Below are 18,107 nucleotides of genomic sequence, written 5' to 3'. Positions count from 1 at the left end.
GGCTCAGCTTAGGACGCAGAAGTTTTAAAGATTCAGAGATGTTGTCAGAGACATGGGGTCACCGAACTTACAGGCTAGTCCTCCAAGCCTGCTTTGGATGCCCTTGACCTGACTGGCTGCCTGCCTCCTGCCTCATCTCCCATGAGAAGACTTCTCTTTACAGCAGGTCCTCAGGACTACTTCCAGCCCGGGCTGCACCCAGCCGCTCCTGAGCTCCTGACACTGTTCTGAGTCAGCCTTCCCTTCCTGTTTCCTCTGCCAGGCTCCACGCAGCTTTTCCAGAACCTCTTCCACACGGTCCGGAGAATCGTTCCTCATATTAGAAAAGTCCATCTTCCTTCCCCAGTCTCACCCCGGCTGCTGTTCTTCTGATCCAGTTTCAAGGCTGACTTCCCAGAGCCCCCCACCCCTAGGTTTCTTTGTGTAGCCCTGGCTGTCCTATAGCTCACTCTGTATGTAAACCAGCAGGCTGGCCTCGAACTCAAGAGATTCATCTGCCTCTCCTTCCCAATTGCTGGGATTAAGTGCTTGTGCCACCACTGACCAATATTCCTTCAATCTGGAGAAGCCATAGTCCTTGCCCTTAATGAGGGTCGGGGGTTGCTCATGCCCACTTAAACCCTTTCAACACCCTGATAACACCTTGATCCTACTGCCTCTACTTCCTGAGTGCCGTGGAATTATAGGTATGCACCATATATGCAATGCTGGGGACCGAACCCTGGGGACCCTGCCTTCTAAGCAACAACTCTGCCAAATCCTCAAATCATAGCTGAGCTTAAACTTGTGTCCTTTTCAACCCTGCCCCTCCCACAGTTTCTAGAACACAGATCACGCTCACAGGGCTGCATGCTGATGGAGTGGACCTTCTTGACCGACCCAAGCCTCAGCCTGTTTCCAAGGACTTCACGCTGCCTGCTATGGAAACTCAGATTGCCAAGAATTTGCTGGTCTATGCTGTTTTCCCTGGCCAAACGTAGTGGCTTCAATATGTACTGGGCCACATTCTGTCCATACACGGCCTGCTGTAGTGGACTGTGTCCCTGTCTTCAAGTTCAGTCCCATTTGACTCCTCTCCTTCCAGAGGTATAACATGGGCACACATAGGAGGCAGAAAGCTGGTACTTTCTTAGCTCTTAGACTAGCATATCTTTGTGTTTAGGCCTCAGCACCTCCACTCCCCACCCCCACCCCCACAAGTAGACTAACCAGGGAGGATACCTGATCCCTCTGGGGACATTCGATGGGCCTGTCCTGATCCTAGCTAGTGCCAGCTGCCATCTCTGAAACTCTCCACTTTCCTTGGACGGCTCTGTTTGATTGTTTGTTTTTTTCAGTTAAGAGTCCTGAGCCACTGGTGGTGTTGGAGAGTTCAGGCTGTTGTTTCTCGTGGCCTTGGTTTGCCTGATAGGAGGTCCTCAGGACCTTTAAAGGCTGTTAATACATACCCTCCCACCTTTCTCTCCCCTGCAGTTTTACTGGCAGGCTGAGGGATGGCAGGCCTCTCTAGGCCTAGAATAAATCTTAGCACTAGCTGTTAAGGGCTTTCAGTACAGTACGAGACTCAGTGTTCCCATCTGCTTAATGGGAGAAACCTGGTCCAACTTGCAGGGTCTTTGGGATGTCTAAGATAGAAGTGTTGAGGGTGAAGGACAGGCTAGGTGGGAGAAACTTTTGCACAAGGCCATGTACCTCTTTGTCTGCTTGCTCTATGCCACAGAGGGGAATGATTTAAGCTGGGGACAACTTGTTGAGGGAGATGACATTTTAGTAAACAATAAAATCAGTACATGAATCAGATCCACACAGTAAGGGGGGAATGCAAGAGTGTTCCAGTCAGAGCCAGGGCGTGTGGGTGTGGGTGTGAAGTCCTGCCCTGGAGGGGTCACAGGGACAGGTACCTGTTGTCGTTAGTCAGCCGTCTGAGGAGGCCCTGGAGGGTTGTCACCCGCAAGCGGGACAGAACCCGCAGCCCTGGGGCCCAGCCAGAGATTCCTGGCCGTAAGTCGCAGCGAGAGCGAGTCTTTGTCCCCCCCTCCTTCCCTCTGCCGCCTCTCCGACCCCCAGCGCCGGTCCCTCCCTGACCCCAAATAACTTGTTGGCTTCCCCAGGGCTTTGTTTGCTCGGGGTCATCGCCTCCGGGACCCTGGCCGCGGCGCACCGCCCTCGCGGGTCCCGCGCCTGACACCCCTCGGGCCGGGGCCCCCGCCCCCTACCCGCTCCGAGACCGGGGTCAAAGGCAGCCCGCGTCACGTGGTCGCCGAACAGCACCGAATCGGCCGGGAGAGCCGAGGGAGAATCCGGGTGGAAGCGAGAGATCCAGCCCGGCTCGCGGCGCCCGGTCCCGCCCCGGCGCCCGCCGGGCCCCCGCAGCGTGCGCGCCCCGCGCCGCCGGATCGAGCCCCGCGCACGGCCACGGCGGGGGAGGTAGGCGCGGGCCGAGGGAGGCGGGCGGCCCGGCAGCCTTGTGCGCGCTCCCCACGGGCGGGGGCGCGGGCGCGGGCGCAGCGCGGCCAGCAAGGGGTTAAGCCGGCCCGCAGCCCGCCTCGCGCACGCCCGGGACCGGCGGCCGCGCGGCCACCCGCGCCGCTTCCCCCTGGCGTCCCGGCCGAGGCAGGTAAGAGGCCGGAGGGCCCGGTGGCCGGCGTCCCGGGGCCGAGCGCTCGCAACCGGGGCACGGCGTGCAGGCCGCGCGGGGGCCCGAGCGGCCCCGGTGCAAGTTTGGTGCGCGCGGGCGCCGGGCGGGTGGTGGGAGGACAAAGGGGTGGGGGCCTCGCGGGGCCGGGCGGGCCGGGGTGCGGGCCGGGCAGCGCGGCAGCTGTAGGTCACGGATAATGTCACCCACGAGGAATGCCCCCTCCCCCTCCCCGGCTCCCGAACAGGGGAAACTTTTGTCTGGCATGGGAGGGGGCTAGAGGCCGGGTCCCAGCTCCGGGAAGCGGCGAAGGCGGCCGGACCGGTTTTCTCCCGGGCCCTGAGCGGCCTGCCTGGTCCCTAACTCCCCTCCTCCCCCAGCTTCTCGGAACTGGGACTCTAGCATTTGACCAGCTTGAGGAGGGACGCCTGTAGGACGTGGGGGTCTGAGGGCTGCCAAGAAGCTAGGACTCATCCATCACCTGGCTCTTGCGTGCCAGGATCCTTACAGATCCTACCTCCCACTGTTGGTCCTCCGTCCTGCCCCTAGGCGAGCTTGGGGGACATCCTGGAGCAGTATTACCCTGTGGACTGAGGGCTAGACAGACCTCGGGTGTTCGTCGCTACCCAGCTATGTGACCTTGAGCAGGTTCCTTACTTTCCCTAGCCTCTGTTTCCTCACCTGTAAAATGGGTGTATCTGTCAGAGTTGGGATGAAGCCAGGGTGTGGGACCTCGGAAAATGTTGGCATGCTTATATTCAACAAGTGTTCAGTTGCATGTTGCCGTGTGTGCCGGGCACTGGGCTAATTCACTGTTTTACATAGTTTACAGAATTTCCCCACATTACTTTTAGGCACATTTTACAAAAGGGGAAACTGAGGCACTGAATGGAAAAGGTCAGAAAGGTAAAAAGTGGGTGCTGGGATTTGTCCCCTCTCCCAGTCTTTATATACCAAGTACAGAGCCCTACTAGGGCCTTTGATGTGACTGAGTTTATAGTTTCAGTTTTAGTTGAATCCTCGCCCCATCACCCTTCCCCCAGGTGAGGCACCCTTCTCTCTGGCACTTGCCTGGGTTAGGTCCCGTGCCCTTGTTCTGTTAGGCTGGTTAGCTGGAGCAGGAGGGGAGGTCAGTCAGAGCCTGTGATCTGAGCTTCGAGATGGTCCAAGTTCCGTTGCTGGCCAGGTCCTGGTAGGAAAGGTCTCCCTGTGTGGGTGGTGGTTTAGGGAGGAGGAGTCTGTCTCTCTGGCTCCAACTGGGGACAGCTGGTGGCTTTGTCAACAGACTTTTCCCCAGCGCCCAGGAGACCTGCAGAGCCTTTTTATCTCCCTTTAGACCTGTCACTTTCAGATCAACAGGGGGTAAGAGGTGGGGCTCAAGAGTAGAACCCTTGGGCAGAAAGAGACCTAAGGTCAAGGGTTTATGTCCTAAATGTCTTAGCTACAAGGTCCACTGCCAAAGTGAGAGTCAGGCCTTAGTCTTAAAGGTCCTTGGAGCTAGTATGAAGGATGGACTTCGAGCCAACATCAAGACTGCAGAATCCTCATGGTGATACCTGTTTTTGTGTGACCTGGAGTCCTGCTAGAGCGGTACTGGGCACCTTTTTAGCCTCTCAGGAAAGACCCCACTGGTGACTGTGAAGACTGGCTCGGATTCCCTCTGGTTTCCTGTGCTAGGCAGGCCCAGCCTTTTGGGGTGTTGTGGGGAGGGATGATATCATCTGATTACCAATCAAGCTCTGATTGGGGATTTTGAGTACTTACTTAAAAGATGGGCTACGAATTGCTAATTAATGACATCTTGAAACCTTGGACCCAGGGCTAGTGTGATGGGTGCGTTGGGTGGGGGTCTCGGGGGTGGGCGGTTCTAACTGCTTCAAGGCCCTCCAGCCCAGAGTGTGGGATTGACACGATTCATGGGCTTTCCTTAGGCCCTGGGAATAGAGAGCTCTCCCCGGCTGACATCACTGTCAGCTTGTAGGAACAAGAATGGAAATTCCGCCACTTAGCCACTTAGCTCTGAAAAGCGAGGGATTAAGTCGAGGGCTGGAAGGACTGGAAAGGGTTTGGGGGGGGGGGGCTGGGGCTGTCCCTTGTTATGTGGTCAGACTTAACTTGTTTGTCATTGTGATCAGAGCAGAGGCTTCTGGGAGAGTCAACAGGTAAAGAAAGTCAGCTACAGAGAGATGCTGAGGGAGAGCCTCCTGTCACAGTCTTCAAATTGAGAGGTCAGGAAGCCAAGAGAGCAGGTGAGAGAGACAGTCTCAGCAGCCCAGTGCTCACGCTGCCCTGGCCTTGGGGACCCGCTTTGCCTCTGCTTTGGGCCCTCACAAGGCAGAACCAGAGCCAGACTTAGAAATCTCCAGGGCTTGCTCAGACTTCTACTAGGTTGGAATTTGTTTTGGGTATGGCTTGAAATAACAGGACTATTTGGAGGACTTGGACATTCTTGACTTGAGATGGGGAGTCTGGGTAATTTTTGAAATCCGTATGGAAAATTTTCTGTGGCCGGGGTGGGGTGGGGTGGGGCGTCGGTGACAGGGCACATGAAGTAGGGGTGAAGTGCTTGCTGGATTTCGACTAGAGAGGGCAGACAGGGATCAGAAAGGGGTGGCCGTGAAGCAGCGTGTCATAGGGTGATCGGCAGTAGATGATGCACTCTCAGGACAGTGGGAGGCAGAGTTTCCTGGTTGGTGATGTCAGCAAGGGTTCCTAGAGGATTCAGGCAGGACAGTGGGCGCCAGACTGGACTGTGGGGACTCACAGCTCCCTGCTCCTGAGTTTGGGTTTTATGCTGTAGCGGAGAAGACAGAAGGTTGTAAGCAGCTTGTTGCTCTGTGTCAGGCATGGTGCCAGGCCCTCACAGACATCCCATTGACTCCCCACAATACCCCGCAGAGTAGCCGCTGCCGGCCACCCCACCCTGCCCTATTTGTAGGTTGGGGAAATGGAGGCTCAGAGGGGGTAGTCACTTAACACTGGCAGAATTTGAACCCAAACCATTCTGCTTCTGTGCCACCGAGTTGCCCTTCTTGGGGTCGTTTGGCCAAGGATGGTAGCAAGAGTGGCAGACAGGGTGGAGACCAGAAGATCCACGGTTTGTGACCCAGCAGAGTCAGGGTAGTCAGCTCAGGCCGACTCAGGCTGAGGCTGATGGTAGGAGAGGGGCTGCAGGATCTTGTAGCTGCCTTGGGGTCGGCCAAGGTTTGGGGAAGGGTCCCAGCAGATTCCCTGCTTTTGAAGCCTTGGAAAGCTCCCTCAGAGCAGATGCCGTAGGCTGGTCTGCCCTGTAGGATTTTTTTTTTTTTTTTTTTTTTGAGATCAGAGACAACAGAAAGGTCAGGTCTAGGGCATCTAACCTGGAAAGAGACTGCCCAAGGACAAGGGGAGAGCCTCATTGCTAAGTGTCAACAGGAGGGAGAGCCTGTTGAGGATGTGGGAGGATGAACTCACAGGGTCAGGATTGGGTGGCTGCTTTCAGTTCCCTTTTTGCCTGAGAACCCAGAAGTAGGGGAGTACTCAGCCCACATCCAGCCCCACTGTTCTTTCTCATAGTTCTTGAAGTGGCCTTTCCTGTGCAGCTCAGGAAGTACCATTACCCACAGGCCCGCACCACTTCTCCTAGAGTCCCTGTGCTCTGAGGACACCCAGCCCAGCCTTCTTCCAATAATACTGGTTTTCTTTTCTTCTCTTTTCTTTTCTTTCCTTTTCTTTTCTTTTCTTTTCTTTTCTTTTCTTTTCTCTTCTCTTCTCTTCTCTTCTTTTCTCTTTTCTTTTCTTTAATGTTCTCCAACTTTTGTTTCTGTTTCACGTGATATGGCTGTTTTGCCTGATTGTATGTCTGTGTACCATATGTGTGTTAGTCTTCTGGCATGGGAGTTACAGAGAGTTATCTCTGGAACCATCCAGAGCCTGGCCTGCTAAGGGCTTGGCTTCCACTCCCACAGTGGGATCAGCTTCTCCATCTCCGTCTGTGAGCAGGTACTTCATCCATCATGAGTTGGGAAAGGGGCTCCTGGGTCTGTGGGCTTAAAGGTGAGGAGTGGGGATGGGGTGAGGGTGTTTGGCAAGGTTGTCCCTCCCCCCCTCCTTGAGGCAGAGGTTAAAGGAGTGTATCCCCTTCCTTAAGGGATCTAGAGGATTCCGTCTCCTTCCCTGGGGCCTGTTCTGATGTCTGTTCACCACCCTGGGTTCTGGAGTTTGGGACTTAGTAGAAGAGTGGATGTGTCTTAGAGCGAGACACAGTGCGCTACCAAAGCTCTTTCCTCCAGACAGAAGGGACCATGCACGCTAAGTTGCTTTATGGCTTGTTACTTTGACATGGGCTGGGTTAATCAAAATTGAAAATGTTCATGGTGACTAACACTTGATGAGGTATGGAAGGGACTCCTCTATGTAATGGCAGTCAGTGCCCTATGTCCCATGCCCCTCAACCACCGAGCAGAGCCCATTCTTTTTCCTTTCTCCAGCTGTGTCCCTCATCCCTCCCCTCGCCTCTGCTCATGGTAAGGAGGCTGTGAGGCTGTGCCTCAGGTCTTTTTCCTTCCTTCCCAGCCTCCAAACTCTCCCTGGTGAGCCACTCTGGGGTCTCACTTCTCCCGTGTAGACATCCTGACTCTCTGCCGTTGCCCGTGCTTGCCAAGTTCAAGGAACCTGTTGGCTGGACCCTCCGGGGCCCTTTTATCCTTGGTTTGAACTCTAGTTTACAGAAGCACCTGATCTTTTCCCTCTGTGTTCCAGAAGCAGAAGCTGACTGGGGCTTGGTTCCAGAGGGGCGAGCAGCTTTCTGGAGTAGAATCCAAAGTTGTGGGTTCAAATCCCAGTTCTTTCACGACTAGATCTAGCCATTAGCTAATTCCTAAATCTGAGCATTGATTTCCCCAACTGCACAACGGTGATCAGGATGTTCCTTTTGGGCCTGTGAGATGGCTCAACTGAGTCAAGGCGTTTGTCACCATTCCTGATGATGTGAGTTAGATCCCTGGGGTCCCACATGGTACAAGGAGAGGACCAACTCCTACAAGTTGTCACCTGACCGCCAACCATGGCACAAACATACACACACTCCCTCATACCCACTCTCATAGATTCTAAGTGTAAAACAAAACCAGAAATAAAACCCCAAATTCCCCCTTTGGAAAGGATGGTTGGTTTACAGCATCCAGCAGGCAGTTCATAGTAGCAGGAGTCGCTTTTTACTGTAGAAGACTGGGAAGCGCAGGTAAGGAAACTGAGTCCCGAGTGAGTACTAGGGCGCTTGCACGGCCTGCCGTGGCCGTGGCTGTATCTTAGAAGCTAGGCAGGATTTCCTCCCTGTGTTAATGCCTCTGATTTCTCTCTTCCATCCTGTCACCCAAGTTAAGGGACTCAAGTCCCATCTCCTCCCTGGTGACCATATTGAGTACTGTCTTAAGCTTGGGCCAGGTGAGTTGGGCAGGTAGGCTTATGGTGGCCCTCATGACTAGGGACCCATCTCTTACTGCCTGGACTCTGGGCTTGGAGCTTCTTGTAGGGAAGGATGAAGGCTTGGTGGCAGGGAGAGGTGGCAGACAGGGAAGGAGGGACTTAAGGCAGTAGTGAGGTCCACACCAAGTGAAGGCTGAAAGTAAGACTGGATACCAGACAGCCTGGGGCCAGGTTCCTGCTGTCTCTTCTGCTTACAGAGCCTTGGGCCAGGAGTTCCGTTTTTTCACCTGTGCAAAGGGACAGCAGCTGTCCTTTGAAGCATTTTAACTGCAGACAAGTTTTGGTTACATATGGTTGTTGAGACTTTTTTTTGGATATGGTCTCTCTGCAGCACTGCTGGTTGGCCTATAATGTTACTGGCCTGGAACTTTCAGTGATCCTCCTGCCTCAGCTTTCTGAGTGTTGGGATTATGGGTATAGCCTTTTTTTTTTTTGGTGGTGGTGGGAGGCAGGGTTTCAGGTAGCCCCCCCTTTGCCCTCAAACTTGCTCTATAGCTAAGGATGACCTTGAATTTCTGACCATCCTTCCCTTCCTTCCGCTCAGATGAGAGAGAGGCTTATGCCAACACACCTGATTCACAAGTGTTGGGAACTGAATGAACCCAGGGTTTGTGTACGTTAGGCAAGCACTTTCCCTCTCCCTGATATCTGGGGTAGATAGTGCGTCTAATTTAGTCTAGGATGACCTTGAATTCACTGTGAAGCAGAAGCTGGCTTTGGGCTTCTGATCGTCCTGTCTCACTGTTGACATGGATGGCATCTGTCACCATGCTCAGCTCCACGCCTAACTTTTTTTTAAAAAAAGATTTATTTATTTATTTATTTATTTATATGTATATGAGTACACTGTAGCTCTACTGATTGTTGTGAGCCATCATGTGGTTGCTGGGAATTGAATTCAGGACCTCTGCTGGCGCGCTGCTCTAAAGATTTATTTATTATTATATCTAAGTGCACTGTAGCTGTCTTCAGACACACCAGAAGAGGGCGTTAGATCTCATTACGGATGGTTGTGAGCCACCATGTGGTTGCTGGGATTTGAACTCAGGACCTTTGATGTCTAACTTTGATAGTTGTTTATCAGACACAGACAGGCAAGGTCTTACTGTGTTTCCCTCACTGGCCTAACTCACTATATAGACCAGTCTGGCCTCCAACTCTGCCTCCTGTGTGCTTGATTAAAGATGTGTTCCACCAAGCCCGGCTTTGTAGTTACTCCTGTCTGAGGTGCTCACTTCCTTCTTATAACAGGGGTGGGAAGTGGAGTTGGCAATCAGATAGGGCAGCAAAGCCTAGAGGGACCAATGGCTCCTCTTGGGGCTCCTCTGGGTACCTCCTTGTCTGTGAAGCATCGATAGGTTGAAGGGTCAATGTACCAGAGGGGACCAATCTCAACTATGTATAGCATATCGCAGAAGGCCAAGATGGCAGCATTTGTTTCTGGAGGGAGCAAGTACCATATTTCTGGGAGTGGATCTCAGGGCTGGAGAGATGGCTCAGCAGGTAAGAGCACACTGGCTGCTCTTCCAGAGGACCAAGGTTCAAACTCCATCAGCCACATGGTAGTATACAACTGTAGTTCCAGTTCCAGGGGAACTTCTAACCTTCCTGTGGGCAGTGCACACAAGTTGTACAGACATACATTCAGGTAAACACTCATGCACATAATATAAAAATAAGTTAAAAAAAATTCTAGTGCTTATGTGATTCTGGTTTTTCAGACCTGAAGTCTGACCCCATGAGGGAAGGCCTGGATTCTCAGCACCCTCAGGCTGGCCAAGGTCTGGCTTGTCTGGACAGGTCTCCAGGTGGTGTAGGGTGGAGGTTTGCTGTAGTCTTTGCTCAGTGGTAGACACCTTAGCTTGTACCCTCCGCTTTGCTTGCGCACAGCTACCTGCCCAGGCAGATGCCAGGCAAGAAGTGAATGCTGTCCTAGCAGGCCCTGTACTCAAGCTGTGTTCTTCTGCCTGTATGCCCTTCCTCCTGACGGTTGTGACACCCTGGCTCGTACTTTTATGGGAATGGAAGCAGTGGGTGGCTTCCCTGCCGCTCCTGCAGGTTTAGTTGGAGTGTCTCAAAGTTGGGCTGTGGATTGTTGGCATCTGTATCACCTGGGAACTGGTGGAATGTACAGACCATGCCTCCCTACCCCAGACCTCCTCAGTCAGGTGCTGAGCGGTGGGGCCCAGCACTGTGTGTGTGTGTGTGTGTGTGTGTGTGTGTGTGATGCACCAAGACCACAGAACTAGGTCATAAGAAGAGTCAGGGCCTCTTTCCTGTTTCCAGTCTACTCAGATTGCCAGCACCAGGAGGAACCCGGGAAAGCCCAGTTCGTTTCTATCCTAGGTCATTTAAAAAAGAAATGCCTCTTTCTTTGTACTCCTGTTTCAGCATTTTCAGACAGGTAGAATAACCGGGGGTGGGGTGGGTGGGATGTTCACAGCCTGATTTCTCTCCGCTTTTTCCTTCCTCTTATTTATTTATTTATTTATTTATTTATTTATTTATTTATTTATTTTTGAGGGAGCCCAGCCATGCTTGTTACAAAGCCCCGGCTAGTCTGATATTGTGTAGACCAGGCTGACCTTGAGTTTATAGAGATCCGCCCCTTTTGCCTCCTGACTACCACACCCACTCTACCCTGTTTTGAAAGAGCTGCCATTTTGGACTAGTGCCCTTTACCTCCAGAACCAATCTTATAACAGTATTGAGGTACTGTCAAACTCTGTGACAAATACTCTGTGAGTATAAGAAAGAACATTGAGACTAATTGGGGAAGACGGTAGTGGGAAGGGGAATGAGGGAGGAGTTGTGTTGGCAAGAATGAGTGCCAGGAGGCAGGGCAGGGTGGCATGCCTTTAATCCCAGTACTTGGGAGACAGAAACAGTTTCTGTGAGTTCAAGGCCAGCCTGGTCTACTTGTTGAGCTCCAGGACTGCTAGAATAACACAGACACTATCTGAACAAGGAAACAGACAAGTGGGAGCCAGGAATAAGCCAGCTGTGTTCTGGGCCTGGCCCAGGGCTGGGGTCCTGCTTTAGAGAATGGCTGTGTTAGGGATGAGTGGGCGCACGCATGGGCCAGTGGCCCGATGTGCTCTGAGAAGCCTTTGCTGTCAGCAGTCCGTGGTTTTAAGCATCTCAGTGATCCAGTCATGATCATAACGACTACTTATATCTATTGACAGTTTATCAGTGCTTGGTAGACATTTCTGTGTCAAATTCTCAGAAGCAATTTCCAGAACAATCCTCTAAATTAGGGAGGCACTGTAGTCCTTTCTGTTTATAGATAAAAGTACCTAGGCCAATAGCTTCAAGGGACTCGATTTAGGAATGTTTGTTTATTAGAGTCTCACTTTGTAGCCCTGGCTGACCTGAAAATCGCAGAGATCTGCCTGCCTCTGCCTTTGATCAAAGACATAATCCACTAAGCTCATCTTACTTGCTTTTGAAACGGGATCTCATGTGGTCCAGGCTAGCCAAAGACCTTGATTCTCCTCTTTTTCTACTTTCTAATGCTGGCAATAAAGGTGTGCACTGCCATTACCTGCTTATAATGTGCTAGGAACGGAGGCTGGGGTTTTGTGTGAGCTAGGCATCACTGTGAGCTGAACTGAAGTCCCAGTCTAACGCAGGCTGGACTTAGCTAAAAGCTGGTCTCGAACTCCTGATCCTCTTGCCTCCACCTCCCACGTGCTGGGCTTGCAGATGGATATGCCCCACCGTATCTGTAGTAGATTAAGGATTCTATACGATTCTGTAGGTTTAGGGTCTCGGGAGGATGGTGGCAGGGATTGCTTGGGAGTGTTTGTGCAGCACAGCTAGAGTGGAGCGAGCCCTTGATAAAATATTATTCTATCAAATGAGTAAGAGAAGCCTGATAAGGTCATGTTGGGTGGTTGGGGATCAAGGTCCCAGCATGGGGTGAGAGGTTAAGTTTAAGAGATAAAGTGGGGCGTTTGTTTGGGTTTTGTTGTTGTTGTTTGTTTTTCTTTTGGTTTTGATTAGAGAGGTGGGAGGGTTAGAGTCAGTTTACAGGGGCTGTGGAGATAACTGAGCCACTAATGAGCACTTACTGTTTACTTAGTAGAGGCCCAGACTGCATCGCAGCGCCCTCATAAACACCTGTAACTTCAGTTCTAAGGGGTCTGGAGCCTGCCTGCCCCTGGTCTCTGTGTGAGGGCACACACACGCGTGCATGCATGCAGGCATATAAATAAAAATTATTAAGCTGGGCAGTGGTAGCGCACACCTTTAATCCCACCACTCGGGAGGCAGAGGCAGGCGGATTTCTGAGTTCGAGACCAGCCTGGTCTACAAAGTGAGTTCCAGGACAGCCAGGGCTACACAGAGAAACCCTGTCTCGAAAAACAAAAACAAAAACAAAAACAAAATGAAAAGTCTGTTTCCAACCTCCTTTGTATTTTCTTTTCTTTTTTTAAAGTTCTCTGTATCTCATGTTTGTATCTTTTTTTAAAAGATTTATTTATTTATTATATATAAGTACACTGTAGCTGTCTTCAGACACTCCAGAAGAGGGCATCCAATCTCATTACAGGTGGTTGTGAGCCACCATGTGGTTGCTGGGATTTGAACTCAGGACCTCTGAAAGAGCAGTTAGTGCTCTTAACCACTGAGCCATCTCTCCAGTCCCCGTTTGTATCTTTTTGTTGTTGTTGTTTTTACGATTTATTTACTTTATTTATATGAGTGCATTGTAATTGTATTCATTCATACAAGAAGAGTGCATCAGATCCCATTACAGATGGTTGTAAGCCACCACGTGGTTGCTGGGAATGGAACTCAGGACCTCTAGAAGAGCAGTTAGTGTTCTTAAATGCTGAGCCATCTCTCCAGGCCTCCTCTGTATTTTCTTGCCTGTGTTTTCTTTCTTTTTTTTTCTTTCTTTTTTTTTTTAAGATTTATTTATTGATTATATATAAGTACACTGTAGCTGTCTTCAGATACTCCAGAAGAGGGAGTCAGATCTCATTACGGATGGTTGTGAGCCACCATGTGGTTGCTGGGATTTGAACTCTGGACCTTTGGAAGAGCAGTCGGGTGCTCTTACCCACTGAGCCATCTCTCCAGCCCCTTGCCTGTGTTTTCAATGCACTTTCTAGGAGCCCCAAGACTTCCCCTGGTGGTACAGGAACCCTTAATCTCACAGTCGAAGAGCTAAGCCGAAGGCTGCATAGGGTGCCAGAGTCACTGTGAGGACCAGAGCTCAGTATTGTCACTGTTCTTCCTAGCCAGGGAAAGGTCTTCTCCCTTAAACAGTCCCATTCCTGGTAGACAATGTAGCCATATTCTCTGGGTGGCCCAGGGCAATTCTGGGAAGAGAGATGAAGGTGCCCTGGGAGACAGCTGCCAAGAATGGGTGGGACAGTTTCCATGAGGAAGCTCACCAAGAAACCCCAGACGGAAACCAAATGTGTTTTCTAGGTCCTGAGAGGATATTTGGAACAATGGTGATAGATGGGGGAGGCTGTGTTGGAAAAGGGTTTCTTGACATCCTTAAACAAAGCTGAGTCTGTAGGTTTGACTTTTGTTTCTCTGAAGGATGTTTATGTAATTTCCCGAAGGCAAGATCCAGAGCTCTGTGACGTTGTCAGGCCTGTTGTTTATACATCCAGCTTTGGAGCTGGGCAAGACTTCCATTAGGGGATCTCCCCATCTCACTCGGAGACTGTGGGATGGCGCTGTCAGAACTTGGGGTGGAATGGGGTCCTCTTGGTCTTGCCACCCTCAGATCTCTGATTTGTTGGCGGTAGCAAGGGGCATGGATAGGTGGAGGGGGAGCGCTTTGGAAAGTCATTGCTACTAAGGGCTGGGGAAGGTTAAGTTGGTCTTCAACAAGGTGGTGGGCAAAAGGCTGGATAGAGTGTTGCAAGAGAGCACCCTGTCCAGATTCTGGGCCTAGCTGTGTACCGCCTACCCAGCAGCTAGGGACTATGAGTCACACTCAGTGGGGGGCACAGAGTCACTGGCCATTGTGTGTCCTGATTCATTCTGTTCTCCCAGTTTTACAGAGATGACTAGGCCCTGGCCTGGATTGTGCACATAACTGTGGGTGAAGGGCTCCGTAGCTACAAATATGAGAGTCCTAGAGGGCCTGCCTGTGAGCCTCCCTCCCTCTGCTCCTTGTCTATAGAGCACTCCGTGGTCATGATCCACATGTTCTCCCGGGTACAGGGGATTATGAGTCCCTGACATTCAATGTGGCATTTCGAAGGCACTTCTATATACTGCTTCCCTCCCCCTCTTAAATTAAAAAGTTTAAATCTATCTTATATGTATTGGTGCTTTGCTTGCGTGTATGTCTGTGCACCATATGCATGCCTGGTATTTGTGGAATGCAGAAGAGGATGTCAGATCCACTGGAACTGAAGCTAGGGATAGTTGTGAGCCACTGTGTGGGTGCCAAGAACTGAATCTGGGTCCTCTACAGGAGCAAATACGTTTAATCTCTAAGCCACCTCTCTAGGCTTTCATTTCTAAGATACCCCTGTTGTGTTTCTTTAAAAAAAAAGGAAAGAGAAAAGATTATTTTATGTATGTGTGTATACGTGTATCTGAACATCTGTACCGTGTTTAAGAAAGCGTCCCGTCGGTTTGTCAGATTGAGAGAGTGATAGATATTCCTGTGATGAGTAAGGCCCTATGCACTGTAGGCTAGAGAGACAGGGCCGTGTCATACTGATATTTCGAGTACGGTCAAAGAGACTGCTGTCAGTTTTGAAGCCAGCTCCTCCCTTTAGGATTGGTATGACCTTGGCGACTTTGAGTTTCAGGTTCCTCCTGTATAAAATGGCAAATACAAGGATGTTTATCCGTTTAATCTGAATGTGCGTGTGGAGGACTCCCCATCACCTGCTACAGAACTGTCACTTGAGAAGAGTCTGCTACATGGCTGTCCTTGCTTTGGTCTGTGGTTTGGCTCTGGGTCCCTATCCCAGGGCTCACCTGGCTCCTGGGAGCTACAGGGCCAGGTTGTAGAGCTGCCATAGGTAGGCAGTGCCTTGGGTAGGCAGTACCGGTAGCCCTCTGCCTTCTGGGACTCTCAGACCAGGCCCTCCCATGCTTTGTCCTGAGGCAGGCTTATGTAACAACCTAGCCTGGCCAGGCAGGACACAGATTCTCAATCTCATTTTATCCCCTCCATTGTGTCTTCCTCTCCCTTCCCCCACGGAGCTGTTGTTGGCCGGCTTCCTCAAGCTGCCGGTCTGAAATCGGACCCCTGCTATTCTCCCACCAATTGATTTAGTCTGATTGATTTAGTCTGCAGGTCTGTGAGGCGGGCAGCCCCTCCCACCACTCAGAGCCTGTGCTTGCTTTGCCGGCTGGCAGGCACCTTGGATTTTTGAGGAAATGTTGGCTACAAGATGTCATGGGCTCCTGGTGTGACCTGCCAGCCTGTAGGGCCAAGAGGCTCCTGTTCCCTGTGGTCCCAGTTCTGTATCTATACCTTTCCTAAGCATCCCACCCACCCCAACACCTCACTTCTCAGCCCAGCCCAGGCAGGCAGTCCTTCCTGGTACAGAGAAGTTGTCTTCCTGCCTGGTCTCCACAGTGCTGGTCACACCTCCTGTCCTGAACTCTTCAGCAAACTCAACACCATGCTTTTCAAGAGAACAGAGATTAGAGGCTGGCAGGTCACATCTGCCCTACGGGCAGATTTTGTTTGTTCCATGCCAGATATGGAGCTAGTAGTCAGTAGATTTTACTCTATAAAATACTTCTGGCTTTGCCAGGAAAAACCAGATCTTCAAGCTGGACATAGTGGTATGTATGTGCTATTAATCCCAGCATTTGGGAGATAGAGGTAGGATCAGGAGTTGAGCCAGCCTTGGTTATATGAGTCCCTGTCTCACAGCTTGCGCTGTTCCCATTAGAAGAGTGAACACCTCAAGCCTGCATTCTCCAGTGGCTCCTGCTGGGGACGAGGTCTATGCCCTTTACTGACCCCTGCCTGTCACTTCATGTGCTTCATAATTCTTTACCACAGAGGCATCGGAGTTTGCCAGCCTGTCCTTAGGGCAGAGGCTGCTTTCTCTCCTCCTTGGTAATGTGTTGCCTGCCTGTCTCCTGTGGCTCTTCCTGGGCAGCAAGGGTGTGCTGGGAAAAGTGCTTAGGCTCGGGACTGTGCATACAGAAGGAGTATAATAAATAATATCCTGTGGGAATGAAGGTCCTTTGGCTGCTGTGAATCAGCCTGCCCTGAGCCCTGGGGTTCTCCCTCCAAATAGGCTCCAGCTGGTGTTTGTTTGTTTGTTTGTTTGTTTGTTTGTTTGTTTTGAGATAGGATCTCACTAGATAGCCCTGGCTGCCCTCGAACTCAGAGTGATCTTCTTGACAGGCCTTCTCAGTAGTTATAGGCATGGACCATGTCTGGCTTTCTGATGTGGAGCAGCCTCTGAGAGTGCGAAGCTTGTGGGGCTCAGCAGTTCTCTGCTGTACCATGTATAGGTCTGTCCCTGTGCATCCTGGGGAAGGGAAGGGTGGGAACCGGTGCGCACAGCTCTGGTATTTACATCAGTAGGCTTTCCTGGCTGCTTCTTGATGCTTCATTTAGCCTTCCGCTCCTGTCTGTCTATTCAAGGTTTATTGGACTTGTTTTTCCTTTCTTCTTTTTTTTTAAAGATAGATAGATTTATTTATTTATTTATTTATTTATTTATTTATTTACTTATGAGTACACAACTCTTCGGACACACTAGAAGAGGGCATTGGATCCCATTACAGATGGTTATGACCACCATTACATGTGGTTGCTGAGAATTGAACTCAGGACATTTGGAAGAGCAGCCAGTACTCTTAACCTCTGAGCCATCTCTCCAGCCCCCTTGTTTTGTTTGTTTTTTTTTTCTGAGACAAGTTCTTAATTGTATAGCCTGGGATAGCCTAGAACTTGCTATATAGATCAGGCTGGCCTTGAACTCACAGAAATCCACTTGCCTCTGCTTCAAAGAACTGGGATTAAGGTGTGGGCTTCCAAGCCAATGAAGATTACACTTTTTGGAAGTGGTCTTTGCTAATAAATCACAATTATTCTGTGAATATGAAAACTTACAGAAACTGCCTATAGATTTCTGTTCCCTGCCTCTGTTCTAGGATATAGTCTTCTCCTCTCCAGAATATCCAGCCATGGAGAGCTCTTTGAGGTCAGATTACATGTTGAGCATTCACTGTGTTGTAGTACACAGAGCCCAGGGCTTGTAGAGGGCCTCAGAGTAACTTTAACAGGAACACCTCCCCTCCCCCACCCCTGGCTTCTCTTTCTCCTCTGGGCCAGCTGTAGGGCTCCTCCCTGTCTCTGTGGTTCCTCATGCTTCTTGAGCAACTCTTCAAGGTAGCGCATTAGGCAGGTTTGTGAGGTGGGGTGAAGGCCCAGAGGGTTTCCCTTCCCATGGGCTGGCAGCTCAGGAGACAGGTACGCCAGGAGAGGTGTGCTTTGTCTGATCCGGAAGGGGAAGACGCTGGCAGCTTGGCTCTTAGCAGGTAAGTACTGGGCCTCTGCTCTCGGGCCTTGTAAGAAATGATTGGTGTATTGAGGTCCGGTGGCACATGGGCTGAGACATTAAGTACAGGACGGAACTGAGGTTCTAAAGGGCGGAGCCTGAGTATATGCAAATCTGGGCTGGAACCTCGGGTCTTCTCCTCCAAGCCGGGCGTTGCTTCTGTCTTCATTTTCCTCTGCACAGTTAGTGGCAGATCACCCAGTGGAGACAATCAGCTGATTGTCTGAGGAGGAGGAGAAGGTTGGGGCCTGGAAGACTGAGCAGGCCCACAGTATCCTGGAGGCATGAACTAGCCTGGGTATGTGAGTGACCCCTTAAATACCCTGCATCCTGTTTCTTGGTTTTCCCTTGCACTGTCTATGATGGGCCAGCTGTCTCTGTGCCCACTTCTGCCTGGCACTGGCTTTGTGCTTTCCTTTGAGAACAAAGCTAATTTCTGATAGTTTTCCTGCTGTCAGAGAAGGACAGACAAGGCCCTGGTTTTC

General features: G+C 51.0%; 1 protein-coding gene across 8 annotated transcripts in view; it reads left to right on the top strand.

The window, feature by feature from the left end:
* The first annotated feature begins 1,892 nt into the window (after positions 1-1,892).
* Positions 1,893-18,107, top strand: part of Ndst1 (N-deacetylase/N-sulfotransferase (heparan glucosaminyl) 1) — a 64,542-nt gene continuing 48,327 nt past the window's right edge. For 2 of the 8 annotated variants that reach the window (NM_008306.5, NM_001348146.1), the window contains exon 1: positions 2,263-2,427. The gene's annotated coding sequence lies outside the window, so the exon portion shown is untranslated. Of the gene's footprint in view, positions 2,002-2,262; positions 2,428-2,489; positions 2,618-4,181; positions 4,226-17,442; positions 17,603-17,786; positions 17,921-18,107 lie in introns of those variants that run through there. The other 6 variants (XM_030250341.1, XM_006525673.2, NM_001348100.1 and 3 more) reach the window with 6 other exon arrangements.

The sequence above is a fragment of the Mus musculus genome, chromosome 18 (assembly GCF_000001635.26).
Source record: "Mus musculus strain C57BL/6J chromosome 18, GRCm38.p6 C57BL/6J".
NCBI lineage: Eukaryota > Metazoa > Chordata > Mammalia > Rodentia > Muridae > Mus > Mus musculus.
Note: the sequence above shows the minus strand (reverse complement) of the source record. Positions and strands in the feature narration are given on the sequence as shown.